This window comes from Protopterus annectens, chromosome 6.part0 (genome assembly GCF_019279795.1).
Source record: "Protopterus annectens isolate FY-2018-M chromosome 6.part0, PAN1.0, whole genome shotgun sequence".
Classification (NCBI taxonomy): domain Eukaryota; kingdom Metazoa; phylum Chordata; order Ceratodontiformes; family Protopteridae; genus Protopterus; species Protopterus annectens.
The window spans coordinates 614,969,295-614,985,387 of NC_056737.1; the positions used below are offsets into that span (position 1 = coordinate 614,969,295).

The 16,093-nt window shown below is 42.3% G+C and overlaps 1 protein-coding gene across 1 annotated transcript in view; it reads right to left on the minus strand.

Annotated features, from left to right (window-relative positions):
* Window positions 1-16,093, minus strand: part of NEMF (nuclear export mediator factor) — a 1,922,187-nt gene that overhangs the window by 1,429,194 nt on the left and 476,900 nt on the right. The window lies entirely within an intron of this gene.

Here is a 16,093-nt window from a genome sequence, read left to right on the forward strand (position 1 = left end):
GCATAATATGGTGAATGTCTCAACTGCATTCTTCTTAAATGTACTTTAAAATTCTCAATCACTGATACCAGGATAATGGCAAGCATCTAAGACCACTTGCCAATATTACACATGCCAATCTAAATAATCTTCTGCATCTAACCTACATGCATAATTCACTACATGATCAATAATGGTAAACTTATTTTTTTTACCACTACAGACTTTGGCATGTCTGCATAATGCGTTAGTATCACTTGCTTTAATAGCATACATATGTTCATAAATTATACAGTAAAGCCCTCAAATAGTTCTACCAATATAAAATGCATGACAGTGTGTGCCGAACATAAGATATATCACATATTTAGATTTGTAAGTAAAATACCCAGGCACGTACATTTGTTTGTCCTATACTAATATTGTCAGCCTCATTGAATAAACTTGCAATGATTACGATCATAGCATTCAAACATGCCCTTCTACAAGGAAGCACATCCTTAACATTTCTACCTTTAAGTCTTACAAACTGAGGTTCTTCTCCAATCTTAAAGTATTACAGAAGCCACTAAAAACTTTCCAATTATTTTAACAACTTTTTAAATAATTATTTCATCTACTGATATTTTAATCAAAATAGACAAACTAACATTTCTAAAACTTTGGCTATTGTTCATCCCTTGCTCTTCAGCAGCCATTCAATGGAGATTTCATTGTTCTACAGATCTCAACTTCATTACACATATTTACTAATTTACTTGTTGAAATTTAGAAGCCATAACTGCGCCTTTTTAAAAAAAAACTGTCATTGTCAGTTAACTGACTTATCCACACAAAATGCCCTTTAACTATATTTTCTTTAAATAATTAGGATGCATGCTATATTATTTTAAATAAGCATTGCTTGTGATTTCTTCTGGAAAATCATGCACATTAACCTGACATCCTCTTTATACACCATCAACTCTACATAATTTAGCAAAAAATCATTACATTTACATCTGAACTTTTTTTTTCCTTTTTTTATCATCTTTATTGAAGTATCACTTGACATAAGCAATCACACATTTATACAAATGAAAAACTATACTGACATTCTCAGTTACAAACATTATACATCATATATAATCTTCTGTACAGTCACTGCCAATCCAAAATTATACAGCTCACTCAGTTTCTGCCTTCCCTTAAACCTCATTCTTCCTCCAAAACATTATTCTGCACGTATTTTCCCCAATACCCATTTTTTCTAAGTTGCTCCTACCCTTTTCCTAAAGATCCCACTTCCAATTCTTTTACTTCTGTTACTATATTCACTACTTCAAATATGGTTGGTTTAGACTTTGATTTCCATTTTCCAGTAACTGTTTTTTTTTTTTTTTTTTTTTTTTTTGACAGCCATCAAATTTAGAAGTAAGCCAACAAAAGAATGGAGATATAGGGATGACTGCAATTAGGGATACAGAGACTAGGCAATAGGAGGCAGAAATTTACTGGAGAAAACAGACAGGTGAACTTGTTAATAATTAACATTATTTACATAATCCATGAAAAACATTATGACCGAAACAGTACTTTTTGACAACCTCTGTTTGCTTTTTGCTAGGAACATATTATTTTTGGACTGTCATTTGACTTTGTCAGTTAAAAAATGGGTTATTTTATTATTTTTAGTGTTAACATTGGTTTTCCTAATGTTACTCTAATTTCTTTACATTTACAGTTAATTATGGAAGTTTTTTCCCCCCAAAGAGGGGGGAAATGCTAACCAACTGTCAATCCTCGAAAGCCTGCAAGAGGAGAGCTCTTTGGCAGCAGGAAGGTTCTGGGGGTTTGGTGCCTGGACAACTGTTTTTTTCTGCTCATGTTGTCAGTGGTCTGGGTGCATGTAGGGGTGCCATTGAGCTTTGGAGACTGAGCAGTAGTATATGACTGGGGCTACTGTTTCAGGGATCTAATGATGAACATCCTTGGTTGCTTCAATGGCTACTGATGCAGAGCTAGAATTGCTAGAAACTTTCTGCTTTTCAAGCCACTTCTAGACTTCAAAGCAAAGTGTGAAATTAATTGTCCATTGTGTGTTAAATGCATTATATTGTTAAAAAAACTAAATGTGTAACACCGTGCAAAACAGGTATAATTAATCTATGTACAGTACTCTCAGGGATACAGATGAATGGCAGCTGTACTGTTGATGTAAACTCTCCTGAATGAACTACTTTTATGTAATACCTTACAAAAGTCTGTTATCTTAATATATGGTAAACTAGATAGCTTATCTGGCATCTTTAGTGTCTTATCACTGCAATATCAAATCACATTTGTGTTGACTCAAAAGCAGTATTAGTATATCCACGAGGCAGATTTTTACAGAATGTCATCTAGAACAGCTGTGTCAAAACCTTGTAATGTTTTATTAAAGTGAGGATAGTAGTTTGTCTGAAGCTTCTAAGGTAGGTTGAGTAAAAGTATTTCAGAAATATGCTGTTGATGTAATGGAGTGTGCTGTTGTTTTGCTTTGCAGAGGTTTATTATACTTGCCATAACACAAGACAATACAATGAAACAACAATAATGGAGATGCAGTCTGTTTGCTGACCTTCTTCCCCCTTCTTTAATGAGACAAAAAGCTGATCATGTGCTTTTTTTCCCTGAATTAATTAGTTCTGCTAATGCAATGTTTGAACTGTTTGTGCATATTAAGCATACACAAGAAAACCACTTCTTTCTGTCATTCTAGATAAATGACACTTATAAACTGATTCAGGGTGACTGCTTAATATATGTTCTGGCATGAATAGCTTTGTTTTCAATGACACAATTTAATTGTGGTATACCATGTTAAGATTAATTTACACATGGCAGCTTACAACTCAGAAATCTTATCTGAGGTAAAATCATCCGGAAAAAAATGTTTTCCATGAGAGGTATTTTACATCTGTCTTGGTTCAGAAGGAGATAAATTAATTTTTATATAAATGTAAATGTGCCTGTGTCACAAGTGATAACCCAATAAAGGTGTTTAAAAAAAGTTGCAAATCCCAAGGATAAAAAATTATGTCTTCACAGTTGTTTTAGATGCTTATCTCCTTTAAGGGAGTCCTTAACAAAGGGTTCTGTTGTTATCTATGGAAAAGACAGTACACATGCAGAAATCAACGACATGAAATTTGATTGATTAATAAGCTTTGTTTGAGTCAAATTAATTAAATTGTATAATAATCTTGGAAAGAGCACATTAAAGAGTGCAGATATTATGATATAATCCAAAATATAAATCTCCATCTTTGTATGTACAATTTTTGTGTTTTATGCTTCCTAATTTCCTTTAATATATTTTGTAACTTGTTAGAAGTGGAATGGCTGTTAACATTCAAAATTCTATTCTCTAGATTGACAATTTCAGATGTTTGAGGCCAAGACATATTGCTCTGCCTTCTTTTGTTGTATTGGTAAGAATGTGTGTAGAGCCAAGGGCCAAGGTAGGAAGTAACCAAATTAGAGAACAGTATGATGTTCATGGCCAAGGGACTCTTAGGATTAAATTATCCTCATCTTGCTTTGATTTGAGAACTGCCTTCCGAATTACAAAAAAAATGGAGGGAAACAATTAATTGAGCTCGAAGTCCATGTAAACAAAATTAACTTCCAAACTTTCTCCTGAAGAAGATCCAAAAATATGTTGATCTGAATAATGTTCACTTCTGTACAACCCACATCTGTACAATGTCTTGAAATGTGTATGGATTCAGCTTTCATTTGCATGCCAAGTTATTTTTCTGCTTAAGGTGCATGCTAACTGAGTTTCTAAATATGGAACCTGGACTTCAGAAAGCTGTGTTACAATGCCCACTTCTAAATCTGGATTGTCTTCTTGTGCAGCTAAAATGGCCAAGTTCCTCTTTGCTTATTTAAGCAGCTGATTAGTGTAGCACTATCTCAACTGATCTGAAGCATTTGTTATTGAAAATTGTTCTGCAAGACTGACAGGTCCCTATATACTGCTTATAAGATGCTGCTGTATCTTTCACTTCTGTGATATTGCATTGGGTACAAAGGAAAATACAAGAAGGTATGCAAACCAGTCTGTTTTGCTGTCATGGGCTGTCAATGAGAGAACTGATGTTAGGTGACCTTACCTCAATGAAATACTTTTATGGTAATTGTGACGACAAGAGATATTGCCAGCCATGCCAGCAGAAGTAGGACAGTGGATGTGTAATGTATGTCAGAATAAGCTAGCTGGAGTTTTGTAAAGAATTATATGTCATTTGTGTATCAAACTGACTTGTACAGATGCTTGCGTTTAAAAATGTATTTGTAAAGTTGCTTGTGTGAAAATATATCACCACTGTGCCCTGCTGGAAAGAAAAGAAATGTACATGTATTATTGTAACTGAATTAAACATACATGTTTTAACAGAGGATACTGGAAGAGAAGAGGTTAATCACAACCCAGCTGCAGCAAACTTTGAAAATTAAATTGGGCTATAAAGACTGCATCTTGCAGTTCTGATTGCAGACAGAGAAGAAATGTCTGGGAGAAACCTGGCTTAATAACTCTGTAGGAGTAGAAGTGTTAAAATGGTTTTATGACTTCCAGCAGATACGAGTACTGCTCTTGTGAGCGTATTATTGACATGTAGGTGCTAAAATCCTGGCAGTTTCTAGTGGTGGTGATAATGTGGGAACCAGAAGTTAGGTGACCAGATGTATGTGATGTCATTTTGTAATTTACTCTGAAATAATATTTAGATATTACAGAGAGAAAATACAGTTTTGTACCTACCATAATGTAGATGTTCGAGTGCTAATACAGCTGCAGTCATAACAGATGGGTTGCCGTCAGGCGGGTCCTCGGTCGGCCGAATTCCAAAGTCTAGGTCCAGCATCGGTTGTCGTCGCTTCTTCCCTGACGTCAGTGCGACAGGGGTATAAAAGAACCAGCCAACGCCATTTTCTTCAGTTTTTTTTGCCCCAGACATCAGGTGCCCCCAGAAGGAAGGCAATAGCTAAATTTGTGTAATAAAGCAATGCCATATAATCAAAATACAGTAGTTGCACGCAGATACACCATAAATGAATACCCCAATCAGGTTGTATGAGGAGGTGTTAGCCAAAAGGCCTGTCCCAAGAGGGGAAGGAGGGAGGGAAACCTGGACTGCAGCTGTATTAGCACTCGAACATCTACATTTATGGTAGGTACAAAACTGTACTATGTTCATCATGCATACAGCTGCAGTCATAACAGATGGGTAGAATCCCAAAGCTAAGAAAGGCATGGTAGGCACTAGGTGGAACTAGGAGAAGCCGGGATGCCCTGCAAGACTGCAGTGGCAAAGCCTGCTCTAGTTTTGGAGTATAATGGTAGGTGGTAGTACTTGGAGAAGGTATGCACAGAACTCCAAGTGGCTGCTTCCAAAATATCTTTGGTAGGAACTCCTCTGAGGAAAGCTGCAGAGGTAGCTGTGGCCCTTGTGGAGTGAGATCTGATGCCTCAGGTACAGTTTTACCATGAAAAGAGTAACAAAAGCGTATGCAGTGGGCTATCCATTTTGAAATTGTCTGTTTGGAAATTGGCTTCCCTTGAGCTCCTATAGCATAGGACACAAAGAGCTGTTCTGATTTTCTGAAAGGCTTTGTTCTGTCCAAATATTATTGCAGCTGTCTGTGGATGTCCAAGGAATGTAGTAGTCTCTCCCCTTTGTTTTGAGGATTAGGGTAAAAGGTAGGTAAGTGTATAGCCTGATTCAAAGCTACCCTGGATACCACCTTTGGCATAAAGGACGGGTTGGTTCGTAAGGAGACTCTGTCCTGATGGAAGATGATAAAAAGGCTGCACAGCCATGAGGGCTTGTAGTTCCGATACCCTACGAGCTGAGGTGATAGCCAGAAGGAAAGCTGTTTTCCAGGACAAATATTGCAAATCTGTTGAGGCAGCTGGCTCAAAAGGAGGCAAGGTCAGCTTTTCTAGAATGAAATTGAGGTCCCAAGCAGGTACTGGTTGTTTCCTTGGGGGTTTTATATTCTTAGCCCCTCTGAGGAACTGTCTTAAGAGGGGGTGAGAGAATAAAGGTGGATCAGTGTTGTATTCTGCAGAAATGGCTGAGGCATGGATTTTGATGGAGGAGAATGAAAGTCCACTGCTTAGCAGTTCAGCTAGATACTGTAATATTTGAGGTAAATTCAGTTTTCCAGGATTCTGGCCCTTTTTCTCATTCCAGGCACAAAACCGTTTCCATTTTGCGGAGTAAGCTTTTCTAGTAGACGGCCTTCTGGCCTCCAAAATGACATCAAGCACCTCCTTGGAGAGTAGGGTCTGTTGTGGTGTTAAGGAATCTTCCATGCTGCCAGATTGAGTGTTTTCAGCTGACTGTGAAGAGTTTTGAAGCTGTGCTGAGTCAGAAGAAGAGGCATTAGAGGTAGGGTCCATGGAGGGGAATGCGTCAGGCTCCTCAGGAGTGGGTACCAGTGCTGTCTTTGCCAGTCTGGAGCAATGAGAATCATCTTTGGTCTGTCTGCTCTGGTTTTTAATAGAACTTTGGGCAGCAGAGGAAGAGGTGGAAAGGCATAAACTGTCATTGTTGTTCAACTGAAAGAGAGAGCGTCCACTCTCCAGGCCTTTGGATGAAAAGTCCTTGAGCAGAATTTTGTCAATTGGTGATTTTTGTGGGAGGCAAAGAGATCTATGTCTGGCCTTCCCCATGCTTGAATTATCTCTACAAAAACTTGAGGATGCAACTTCCATTCGTGTGGATCTGTCATATTTCTGCTTAGGTTGTCTGCCAGCGTGTTTTCCTTGCCTGGCAAGTACTGTGCTTGAAGTTCGATTTGTAATTCCAGAGCCATGTTCCAAAGTGACATGGCCAGCCTGCATAGGGGGTATGAATGGGTTCCTCCCTGTTTGTTTATGTACCACATTACTGTGGTGTTGTCTGTCTTTATAAATAGTTGACCTGGATGCAGAAGGTCTTTGAAAGCTATAATAGCATTTATTACTGCTAGCATTTCCTTTTGATTGATGTGAAGGTGCTTTTCTTTTTGGGTCCATTTGCCCTGAATGCACCGATCTGTCATGTGCGCCCCCCAGGCGTAATCCGAGGCGTCTGTTGTGATGACTTGATTTGCTTGAGGCTTGCAGAATGGGAGACCTGTGTTTGTTTGCATGCTTGAACCCACCACAGAAATTCCTTTTGAAGATATGGAATTAGTGGTATTATTGTTTCCAAACTGTGGCTGTGTTGAGACCATAGGTTTTTCAGGTACCATTGAAGTTTCCTCATATGCAGCTTTGCACATGGGATTAGTAGGATGCAAGATGCCATGAATCCCAGAGCCTGCAGGATTTTTCTTGCAGTCAGCCTGGTGAAATTTGCTAGTGTTCTGAAGTACTGAGTTAGTTGCCCGTTTCTCTGGCATGAGGTAGGCCATCTGGGTGTTTGTGTCCAAGTTGGCACTCAGGAAAATTATTTTCTGAGAGGGTATTAGTCTTGATTTCTTTTTGTTGACTGTGTATCCCAGAGAATTCAACAACATTATTACAAAAGCCAGATGTTTCAGAAGTATGTGCTTGCTGTCCGCTTGGATCAGGCAGTCATCCAAATATGGGTACATTTGTATCCCTTGAAGTCTGCAGTAGGCAATTACTGATGCCAGGCATTTCGTGAATACTCTGGGCGCAGTAGATAAGCCAAAGGGCAATGCAGAGAATTGATAATGGGTTGAACCTGCAAGAAATCTGAGGTATCTTCTGCAATTTTGTCTGATTGGGACATGCAGGTATGCCTCCTTGAGGTCCAATGTTACCAGCCAGGACTCCTTGCTCAGCATGGGAAGAAGCTGCTGTAATGTGAGCATCTTGAATTTTGGTACGAGTAAAAATGTGTTTAGGATGGATAGGTCCAAAATAGGTCTCCAATCTTTTCCCTTCCTTGGAACCAGGAATAGTCTGGAATAAAAACCTTAACCTTGTTCATGAGTAGGCACCTCTTGAATAGCTTTCATGTCCATGAGATCTGAAATTTGTCTTTGTGCCTCTGCCCTTTGATTGTGTGGCAGGTTTGGCATGCCTCTCATTTTTGGAAGGGTGTGAAAATGGAATCTGTAGCCTCTGTTTATAATGTCCAGGATCCATTTGTCTTTTGTGACAATATGCCAATTTTTTGAAAATAATGCCAGTTTTCCGCCTAAGGGTGCTGCCATTTGAGCCTTGCTTGGCATGCAAAGGGGAAAGTCATTGGACTTGCTTTCTGAATGGCTGCGAACTATCCTCACCACCTCTTTGTGTAGGAGTTTGCCATTGTCTGCCTCTAAACGATCCTTGAGATTGCCCTCTGCCCCTCGGGCGCCTGTATCTACCTCTTTGGGGTCTGTCCGTGGCTGGAAAGGACCAATTTTTGGAAGGCCAATTTCTACTGAAACGTGGAGGTTGTACCTGTAGAAAATCTTTCACTGTTTGCATTGATTTAGCCTTTTCCTCCATTTTCTTTAATACCTCCTCAGCTTTAACACCAAATAATACATCCTTTTGTAGAGGGGCATCTAGTAATTTAGCTTTGACATGATCTGGTAAGGTTTGCTCCTTGAGCCAGGCATGTCTGCGTATGACTGATCCTGTAACAGCAGCTCTACATGAGGCCTCTAGAGCATCAAAACCACATTGCAAGGTATGTTTACCCACTTGTTCTGCACTATGCATCAAATCCTACAACTCCTTCAAGTCTGGTTGTTCAGGTTGTGACATTTTACTTTTCAACTGTGATAACAGAAACTGTTGGTACTTTAGCATATGGAACTGGCAGTTTAATGCCCTCATGGTTAAGGTGGCTGAGGTGTATACCTTTTTTCCCCATCTTTCTAAGGATCTGGAATCTCTCTCGGAAGGTAATGGATTTTTAGCAGTGGAGGCCTTAATTCCCTTGGGGCCCTGTGAGATAGTTTCTGGGTCAGCCGTATGGCTTTTGTATAAAAATTGGTGCGAGTCAGGAACCCGGTAGTACCTGTCTGGCTTGACTGGGGCTGGAGATAAAGAATCCGGGTTAAGGCAGGCCTCCGAGTACACATCATCTAGTATGTCTAAGACAGGAGGTATAGCCAGAGGCCTGTGCTGAGGTAGCAAGAGAAAATCCCTAAGCCTTTTCTTGGAACCTGAGTACTCTTGGTCTTCCCAGTGGAAGTGTTCCCTTAAGGTATGCGAGGTTTCCCCAAATGAGTAATCCTCTGGAGGGGAGACAGAGGGAATGGACTCCTCTGCATCAGAATATTCAAAAGGGGAGTAAGAATGTTCCTGTTCATCAGAGTGCTCTGAAATAATGGAGGCCTGGTCAGAGGAGGGGGATTCTTCCTCCACTCTGGGCCTTTTGTCGGGGGGGGGGGGGTTGAGAACCCCTGATAAGAGTAATTAAATCCTCAGCCATTTTAAGCATCTGTTTTTTAGGCATGGGGCCTGGAGAAGGGCCCTGTGTAGCTTGTCTCTTAGAATGCATGGCAGCTTTAGACTTAGTGAAAGCCTTGATGGAAAAAGAAGAGGAAGGTCTGAAGACACCTTGAGAGGAGGCAGACCTGTCTACATTTTGAGATTCACCACCAAGAGTGGCTTCGGTATCTGTAGTCGGGGTGTGGGCCGAGGAGCCTGCGACCTCGGGCACAGAAGACACCACCAATGAAGTGTCATCGGTAGGCAGGGGCTACGTAGGCGCCTCACTGAAAACCGGACCACCTGTAGTCGGCTTTGGCGTGGTGTCGGTAGAGGCCGCGGACCTCGTGTGTCGGTCCTTATCTTTGCGTTTTTTAGACAAAACTAGAGTTGGAGTATCCGACGACATAATATAGTTACATTTTTTGCCAAAATAGTGTTGGGCGAACTCCGGCCGACGCTTAATGGTGCGTTGGTTGAATGTAGCACAAAAATGACAGGCGGAGATGTCGTGGTCTGGGCCTAAGCAAGGTATGCAGAGGGAATGAAAATCCTTATGCGGTATTTGCTTCCCACATGAAATACAATTATTAACTTTGTCTGACATCGGTCTGAGGCAAGAAAAGTTTCCCCAACGGGGTACTTAGCTTTCAAGAAGACTTCGGTTGCAAAATTTTCGTAATTTCAGGAGCTGGTCGACCGGCACTTGCGAACTGCTTCTGCTTCGGGCACCGCACGGCAAGAAAGACTGAAGAAAATGGCGTCGGCTGGTTCTTTTATACCCCTGTCACACTGACGTCAGGGAAGAAGAGACAACAGACGCCGGACCTAGACTTTGGAATTCGGCCGACCGAGGACCCGCCTGACGGCAGGAGAACCCATCTGTTATGACTGCAGCTGTATGCATGATGAACATCTCTCTTAGTGACTTGGCAGTCTATTCTTGGAGCCTGACAAAGGAGGAAGACCACTCACCCTCTTCATCTTGCCTTGTGCTAGTAAGTGACCAGGGACTAGTACTCTTTAGAATAGCCAGGAAAATATAGTGAGAATAACTGAGCATTGTTTTTATGTAACTGTGTGAATCTTTCCAGATGTGTTATTTTTTAATATTTCCTGTAATTGAAACTCTGGTTCTTACTGTAAATAGATATTTAGCATTTTCTTGGTCTTTTATTAATCATTATTAAATATACTGAAAGTTTTCATTGTGGCTGGTCCTTTCAGAAAATATTTAAGCTTTGGGAGTATTTGCATATATTTGGTGATAACTATGGTCACTCCAGAAAGCCTGGCTGTTTGGTCAACATTACCATTTCTAATAATATTAACTTCACTCAGCATAACTGGATACCCTATTAAGAGCCTTACAGTAACTGACTGGTGGCAGTGAATCTACCTTATAGTCTGGGAAAAGTTGGTAGAGTGGGTAAGCTGTAACAGTCTTTCCCAGGTGTGGGTGTGTGTGAAAATTAAATCTCAAATAGTGTGTGCGTGAAAATGAAATCTCAAAGAGTGTGTGTGTCAGCTATTTGGAGCAGGGACACGAAGCACTGGTTTCAAAGAAAGGGTGCTGAATAAATCTGTGCCAGTGAAGAACCTTATTGGGGATTTGGAGAGACAGACATAGAGAAATTCAGACCCCGGGTTTCTGTGTTCCGTGTGCTCTTAAGGGAAACTGTGCTTGACGCAGAAAGGTTTGCATCTGGAAATACTGAGTGTATCCATTCATATTCCAAGTGCACATCCCTTCTCCAGTGTCACTGGTGAGGATTCAGGCTCCTTGATTACTGGCCCAGAGTGGGGGCATCACATACTGGTGAGCAGTGATGTGGATATTGAACGTTTGTAGCCTGTAAGCAGTTGTCACTAAAGGTGTGCATTCTCTCAGCAGCCACATGGAAAAATTCAGAGTTTCATATCACAACAGTTTTTATTTATTTTTGTTAGTTTAGTTTAGTAAGGGAAAGCCGACAAAGATATCAGCAGAGGATTATGACAAATTGACAAAGAAACAGTTGGCCAAGGTGTGTGAAGTCAAAGGACTGGTGCATGCCAACATGACTAAAGAAGAAATTATTTCAGCCTTAGTCACAGCTCAGACCAGCATCCAGGAGGATAACCAGTCTGGTGATGGGAATTTGCAGCCCTCAGAAACAGAACAGTTCAACTTTTCCTCCGAGGACTTAAAAATCTGTCTGGAGTTAGAGACCAAATGTTTGGAATTAGAATTAGCAGAGAGACTGCGGTGTTTGGAGGCCGAATAAAAGAAGAAGCAGCAGCATCAACATGAGAGGGAGATGCTGACACTTCACCAAGGTCATAGAGGTAATGGGGAAGGGAATACCCAAACCCCCAAAGCAACAAAGGTCAGTACATTTCTTCCACAATTTACAGAGGGTGATAATTTTGATAGTTTTACTCATATATTTGAAAGAGTATGTAAACAGTATAATGTTGATTATGAGCTCTGGGTACAGTTCCTGACCTCCTCACTCCATGGTAAAGCTGTAACTGCTGTTTCTAAATTGTCTGACATTGATTGTTTAAACTATGAAAAAATAAAGACATGTTTATTTGAATGTCTTAAGTAAACACCTGGAGCTTACAGAAAAAAAAGTTTTGTGACCATAGACATAAGGAAGATGAAAGTGTGTGTGATTATATTGCTGAGTTAAGCATCTATTTTCATAAGTGGCTGAGTTGGTGTCAGGTCACCACTTTTGAAGGGCTGGTAGACCTTTTGGTGAAGGAACAAGCCCTTGGCACTTTGACTGAGGACATGAGAATTTGGCTGGCAGACTGGGAATATAACTCTTCAGATGAGCTGGGGAAGAAAGGGGATCTCTACTTAGCAAGCAGGGCATCAATGCACAGTAAGGGGATACCCATTCCTGCACATGGACATAAGGGAATCCATGGTGGTCAGCTTAAACGACCCCATCAGAGTCCACCAGTAACAGGGGAAGCCACTAGTTCAGGTACATGGACAGGATCAAGGGTTAAAGGCTTTAAATTTAACCACTGGGGTCATGTATCATATAGATGTCCACGGAGGAAAGGTGGGGAACAAAAGGTGGGGGAGCCAGCAAGTGGGAATAACAGTATGCCAGTGGTAAGCTGTCTGGAGACAACAAGGATACCAAACTATCACAAGAGGTTATAGACAATCTTAGTGGATGGAAAACAGGCCACTGCTAAGACAAATACAGCCTCTGACATAACCATTGTGAAGCCTGCAGTAGTTAAAGAGGAGCAGTACTTGCTTGGGCAGTACATTCCTGTCAGAGCTTGAGTAGGGACCCCATTCCTAATGCCTATGGCCAGGGTTTACCTTGACTGGGAAGGTGGAAAAGGAAGCAACCAAGTAGGTGTGTGTGAGGATATACCTGCAGACATCCTGATACGGAATGATTTGATAATGCAGTACCTTGTGCACGCAGTTACACTTACGTCAGGCTTGGAAACAGGCACGTGGATCTGGTAGCCTGGGGGAGGCCTGCTACCCTGTAGCAATGATCATGAAGGTGAGCCACAGCTCCTGGTAGGTACTGATATTCCCTTGGACAGAGTGACTGCAAGGGCAGAGGTGAGTTGTAGTAACCAGGCTGACAGTGAGGCAACACTGTCGGAGGATACCAGACTTCTGGTGGAAGGGGAGCTGGGAAGAGTCACAAAAGTACAGCTGAGGCAGGCTCAGCCCTCAGACCATACACTAACAGGACTGACGGAGGCTGCTAGGGAGGCACCTGATTTTTTAAAGAAAAGAGGTGTCTGTACATTGGAATAAAGGGTTACTGTACAGAGAGTAGACCTCTGAGGGAGGGCTAGAGGGTGAGGTAATACAGCAGCTGGTAGTGCCTACAGCCTACCATCTGGCACTTCTAGCCATAGCCCATGATATTTCTTTTGCAGGTCATATGAGCATTAAGTGTACCACGTAATGCATTCTGCAGTACTTTTATTGGCCTGGGACTGCAAGGGATATAACAGGGTACTGCAGGACCTGTGAGCAGTGCCAAAAAGTAGGCAAGGCAGGAGACAAGGTCAATGCTCCTTTGATGCCTTTGCCTGTGATTGAGGAACCGTTTCAGAGGGTAGCTATGGATTTTGTGGGGCCTCTGAGTACCCCAAGTTCCACAGGGAAGACATATATCCCAGTGGTAGTTGATTATGCTACCAGATACCCTAAGGCAGTACCTCTGTCCTCCATCGAGGCAGAGAAGGTGGCAAATGCTTTGCTAGAGATTTTCAGCAGGGTAGGCTTCCCAAAAGAAATACTGACTGACAGAGGTGACAATTTCATGTCAGACCTGCTGGCTTGTCTGTGGAAGCACTGTGGGGTGAAGCACCTAAAAAACACCCCCTAGCATCCCCAGACTAATGGTCTTGAGAACAGGTTAAACTCTATACTAAAGACCATGCTAAGGGTATCTGCACATCAGTTTAAGAGAGAGTGGGACAAATATTTGCCCCATGTGCTGTTTGCATACAAAGTACCACCCCAGGAATCTACAGATTTTTCACCCTTTGAATTGCTGTATGGCCCATAGGGTGAGGGGGCCTTTAGATTTGATTCTTGATCAATGGGAGGGTGAATGTAAACCCCACAAGGAGTCTGTTGTAGCATATGTCTTAACCCTCAGGACAAGGTTTAGGGAGCTCATGGGCTTGGCCCAGGAGAACCTGGCAGGAGCTCAACAGCAGAAAAAGAACTGGTATGATAGGAATGCTTGAGCCAGAGAGTATGCTGTGGGGCAGCAGGTTGTGGTTTTCATTCCTGTCAGACTCTGTAAGCTGCAGGCATCTTGGGAGGGACCCTTCAAAGTGGTAAGGAAGGTCAGTGATGTTAACTACATGGTAGAACTGCTAGGTAGGAGGCAAGGGCACAAACTGCACCATGTTAACATGATGAAACCTTACCATGATAGGGAGGCCCCTGTGCTGAGTATTTACAGTGGATGGCAGGGGGAGTCTGAGGGGGGAATCTGTTGACTGATCTCAATGAGGCTCGGACAGACACCTCACTGAAAGGGGTAGCAATGTTCCAGTTGCTATCCCCTAATCTACCCAGATTTGAGAAATCCCAGCAGTGTTACAGGAGTTTGAGGGCATGTTCACTAGGAAACCTGTCCGCACCCTACTGGTGCAGCACCATGTGGATACAGGACCCCAAAGGCCTATCAAGCAGGCCCCTTACAGGATGGCTGAGTGAGTCAGGCAGACTCTGAGGGAGAAGATACAAGAAACATTGGAACTGGGGGTAATCCAAGATCCCAGGAGTCCCTGGGCCTCCCCCAGTGGTGCTGGTAGCAAAGAAAGATACTAGCACCAGGTTCTGTGTGGACTACAGGAAACTAAATAGTCACACAGAATCAGATGCTTACCGCATGCCTAGGACAGTTGAAGCCTTAGAGCAGCTGGTGGGGCTAAGTATCTGACCACTATTGATCTGACCAACGGCTGGCGGCAGGGGCCATTGACTCCCACCGCTAGCGAGAAGTCAGCCTTTGTGACTCCTTTTGGATTACAGGAGTTCACAAAGATACCTTTTGGGATGAAAAATACCCCAGCAACCTTCCAAAGGCTGTTAGATCGTATCCTAGTAAGAGGAGGAGATTAAGCCCTTGCTTACCTGGATGATATTGACATTTACAGCCATTCCTGGCACGAGCACCTTCAGCATGTCAGGGAGGTCCTGGGCAGACTGCAAAGGGCAGGCTTGACCATAAAGCCCAGTAAGTGTCAGGTGGGTATGGCAGATGTCTCCTACCTGTGACACAGAATGAAGAGTGGTAAGATCAGGCCAGAACTGCCAAAGTGGAAGCCATTCAGGCTTAGCCTGCCCCTGTTGCAAAAAACAGGTGAGGGCATTCTTGGGGACAGCAGGGTACTATAGAAAGTTCATTCCTAAATATAGTACAATAGCTGTTCCCCTCACAGACCTGACAAGGAAAAGCAGTCCAGACAAGGTAGTGTGGACCCCACCCTGTGAGCAGGCATTGCAAAAGCTTAAAGGTGCTTTGGGAGGAATCCCTGGGTTATCCAGTCCAGATTACAGCAAATAATTTGTTGTGCAGGTGGATGCTTCCAGCCATGGGGTGGGGGCTCTACTCAACCAGGTTTCCTCTGAGGGAAAAGAGCACCCAATTGTATATCTCAGCAACAGACTCCAACCTAGGGAGGAATGTTATGCAGCAGTAGAAAAAGAATGTTTAGCCATAGTATTAGCACTGCAGAAGCTTCAACTCTATCTGTATGGAAGCCAATTCACTGTAGTTACAGACCACAATACCTTAGCATGACTACATTGAGTCAACCAGCAAAATGCCAAGTTATTAAGGTGAAGCCTAAGGTTGCAGGCATATGATATGACAATGCAGCACGGTAGTTGGGTTAGCAACACCAATGCAGATGGTCTCTCAAGACGGGTACGGGGTAATGTATTCTCAGATAGGCGCATTCCTCTCAAGCAACATTTCTCAAGGGGCACTTGAAACACCAGCTTGAGTCTTCAAAGGTGGAGGGGGGAGAGATGTGTCGATAGGAGGTATTGCCAGCCATGCCACGAGCAGTAGGGCAGTGGATGTATAACATACGCAAGCTGGAACTTTGTAAAGAATTATATGTCATTTGTGTATCAAACTGATTTGTACAGATGCTTGTGTTTAAAAATGTATTTGTAAAGTTCTGACCTAT